Source organism: Medicago sativa, chromosome 7 (genome assembly GCF_051527215.1).
Source record: "Medicago sativa cultivar Bolivia chromosome 7, Bolivia_mono, whole genome shotgun sequence".
Classification (NCBI taxonomy): Eukaryota; Viridiplantae; Streptophyta; class Magnoliopsida; order Fabales; family Fabaceae; genus Medicago; species Medicago sativa.
In genome coordinates, this window is record NC_140755.1 from 60,748,573 (window position 1) to 60,752,605 (window position 4,033).

The 4,033-nt window shown below is 27.3% G+C and overlaps 1 long non-coding RNA gene across 1 annotated transcript; it reads right to left on the reverse strand.

Moving 5' to 3' along the window:
- Positions 1-641: 641 nt before the first annotated feature.
- LOC146907349 (uncharacterized) lies at positions 642-1,780 on the reverse strand. The gene is made up of 2 exons (XR_015019860.1): positions 1,674-1,780; positions 642-1,190 (listed from the first exon to the last, which is right to left on the reverse strand). It is a non-coding gene; the product is annotated as an uncharacterized LOC146907349 (long non-coding RNA).
- Positions 1,781-4,033: the final 2,253 nt, after the last annotated feature.

Sequence of the window (4,033 nt, forward strand, 5' to 3'; positions counted from 1 at the left end):
GATTTTTTATTTTTTTAATTAATTAATTACACACGTGGCATGCCACGTATGCGTTGACTTGGTCAAAATTGACCTAAAGGACCAAATATGCAAAGGGGCTAAAACATAGGGGACCAAAATTGTAGTTTTCAAACTTAGGGGCCAAAATCGCAACTTTTTGAAAGATAGGGGGCCAAAGTTGCACTTTAGCCCAAAACAAATGTTGGAACTAGGAGGCAAAACCAAAAGCTAACCATAAATTAGGAGAACTAGAGGCATGTAGGGGAAGCTACTTCTTTTTCTTTTTTGTAACATTGGTTCATTATATGACGTGTTGCAATATCATTCGTCGGAGTAAAACACTAAATTTGATTCCATGTTTTATAATATCATTCGTCGGAGTAAAACACTAAATCAATGGTTATTGTTATTTTGTTAATATATTTTTTTTGGTAAAATAGTCTAGTGATAAAAAATTAACTTCTTAAAACAAATAAGTAGGGTGTATGAGGTTCAAACCCCAACCCCTTATTTATATTTTATAATATTTCTCACAACCGAATTAAACTCACTTATCGTCTACCTAATATAGGAAAAATTATTTAATTAAGATTAAAAGGGTACATACATACATTCGCAATATCATAACAAGAAATAAATAATTCAAGACAACTATAATAACATTAATATTAAGAGAATATAAATGGATGTATTTAATTGGACACAGCTTAATGTGGGGCATCCTCCCACCATTATTTAAATCAAAACAACTTTCACCCCAATTCTTGAATGCACAATCCTATGCTACATTGAGTTTTTTTATTTCCCATTGAGATTTTTTCTTCTTTCACATCTAGGATTTGGAGACATCTTGCTTTCTTTATCTCTTGCTGACATCGTACATCATAATATCTTCAAACATAAAATTACAACTTTTGGAGAAAGATGTTTCTTATTTAGTATAATCAATTTTTTTTTTGTTGAGATTTTTATTCTTTTTGTTGGGAACCAGGGATCGATCTTTAGTAAAACATATATAAATATTTATAATAATGTAATTTTTTTAAGGATATTGTAATGTAATTTATTTCAACAGCGCTAATCACAGCAACATTCATTGTTAGAACAATCTGCTTTTTTAGACCCGATATAAGCGCAAAATTCTTTGCATCTATAAGGATAACTACAATCCCCAGGATAGCAGAGTCGTCCTGTTACAAAAATAACATTCACAAATTAAAAATTCATTTTATAAGTTACGCTCTCTTGTCACTGTTATAAGCAAAAATCAATATTTTAGATTCATTTATTCAATAATATATGTGGTTTATAATAAAGATCATATACATCATTAATTGAATGAATCTAAAATGTTGATTTTTACTTATAATAAGGACCAAATAGTGTATATCATTATATAATGTTCTTTAAAAAAATACTTATATAATGTTAAATCTCTAAAAAAAAACTTCGGACAAGGTTATATACTTATATCAAACTATATTTTTTTTTATCAAATATCACTAACTATTGATATATGAAAATATTATCGTAAGAAAAGTTACAAAAACCGACATGCTAGCAAAAGAAATAAGAAAATACTATTATAATAATAATTATTATTATTTTTATATTTTGTTAATTATATGTTAGAAGAAATAGAACATACGATTAAAAGTTCATATGTTTCTTACCCGATGCTAGAACCAACGCAATGAACAAAAGTGCCAAGAAAAGATATTGGGGAATATGTTTTGCCATTTTTCTTTTAGATATTTTTATCTTAGAAGTCTATTATCTTTTGTTCTTGCATTATGCATTGTAAACTTCAAGTTTATTATATAGTACACAAAGAGTACTGTCTCCATTGCTTTTTACTACTTTGTCCTTAATTATAAGATCTTTTGTGAGATTATTTTGTCCCTTTTTATAAGAAAATTTTGTTAATTTCAACTAGAATAATTATTTCTTTACCTAAATACCCTTATGTTTTTTCTTCAATCAACAATAAACAACATGTTGAAAACATAAACAAATTCTCTCGCTTAAAGAATAAAATTGTAAAAATAAAACTAATTACAAACAAATTTAATACAAATATCCATGATTTTTCCAAAAGAGTCTAATAAATAGGGACAGAGGTAGTAATTATGATAAAAATTATATGCATTTTTTTATATGTTTTTTGTGTGACTCTTCACATATAATTCATCTTTTGTGCTTATAACAAACTCTGATAAATATGTTATTATTTGTGAAATCATCAGCAGTTATGAGTATTTTATGTGAAAAACCACGCCAAAAGCACCTAAGAAAATATAACTAAGGGTTTCCCTTCTAATTATCACATTTGTAAAACAAATTGTTTATTTTTTGTCTTTCAAATTTTAATGTATAGTCATTTATTGTTTTGCTAATATAATACTGTTTTTTTTATTATTGCATAGAGTGAAATAATTGAATTGGGATGATAAAAGATTTTTTAAGGGTAAAATTTAGATGCACTTATTTATATCATTTCGTATGATTCTTAACTAAAAATATATATTTGTTCATATAACAAACTTTGAGAAAATTATAGATTTGAAGAAATCATGACGAACTTAACTAAAAACCATACAAAAAGTACCGATAAAAATGCATCTAAGTTTATTCTTTTTTTAATATGTAAAAATGAAGCGTAATGCTTAATACAGCAAAAAAAAGTTTCACGAATATCACACGAGCTTCTACCAAGTGGCGATTTCCCTTTTTTTTATCTTTTTTTTTTGTATAAAAAATAAAAAAAACTCATTACTTCTACACACCTCTTCAAACACCTCTTCAAACACTATTTTTGTGTTCTTATATATAACATATAGTAAAAACACAATAATGTTCGCAAAGAGATATCATACACGTCTAATAATATCCCCCTTTCGACATGTCAATGGTGAGGTGATGCAAAGACATGCACGATTGGGAAAACACACAACATGGAAACGTGTTTTTACACTTTAGAGGCATATTTGGCCACCTTGACTCAAATTAAAATTATGATAAACTATTAAACAACAATTATATAGTGATTCGTGCATATTTGACGACAGAATTTGTCATGCAGTGTAGCATTTTCCATGGTTTTAATTCCTTCATTGTATTATTTTGTTGGTGGGCATACAGTGTTTGTTTCAGCCTTCATGTGTAGTTGGTTGGTGAGCAAGTTTTAAGTGGGAAAAAGAAAGCAAGACTAATAGCTGTGAAATGGAAAACGGCAAAAGCGTATAAAATACAATTCGTGGGATATTCGTGAGACTTTTTGGTCGCGACATATAGCATAGCTCAAAAATGAAATTAATGAAAGGAAATACAAGGGATACTTGAACCCAATACAGTCAAATTGATTAAGGGTATTGTCGAAAAAAAGTCTTAAATAATTCTATCAAAGGTAATAAAATTTTAATGGTTGTCTAGGTATGTGTTAAATTTCATAAAATAATAACTTTCCTTTAAAAAAAAATAATAACTTAAAATGAATGGAGTCGTTAACAATCTTGAGAAATCCATAAAAAAAGAAAAGAGAAATAAAACCAAGAAGGTGTCAATAGAAGAATAATTTGTTTTGATGATTAATTTCGGGACACGTTACACGGTCACCTGTTTAGGGTAGATTAATAAAAATGACATATTTTTTTATATTTCACTTTGTATTAATTTATGATGGCGAAAGAAACACTAATAGTGAATAAGGTTAGTTTTCTAAAATGTCATATTTTTTTATAATTTTATTTGTTTTCTTAATCTATACGTAAAAGTTTACGCGACAGTCCTCATGAGTATAACTCAACTGTTAGGTGCAATGCATGATCATACACATCCACTAAGTTATTTGATAAAAGAAATTTCTTTTTTTTTTTTTGGTCTAAAAGAAATTTCTTACTTAGAAGGAAATCATTTTAAAACGTGTAAAGAGTATTATTTATTACGTAATTTATCATTCATGTGTGGAAAAAAGTTACAGTATCATTTATTTCAATCAAAATTTAAATAGAAAAACTCACTCTTACCACGTAAA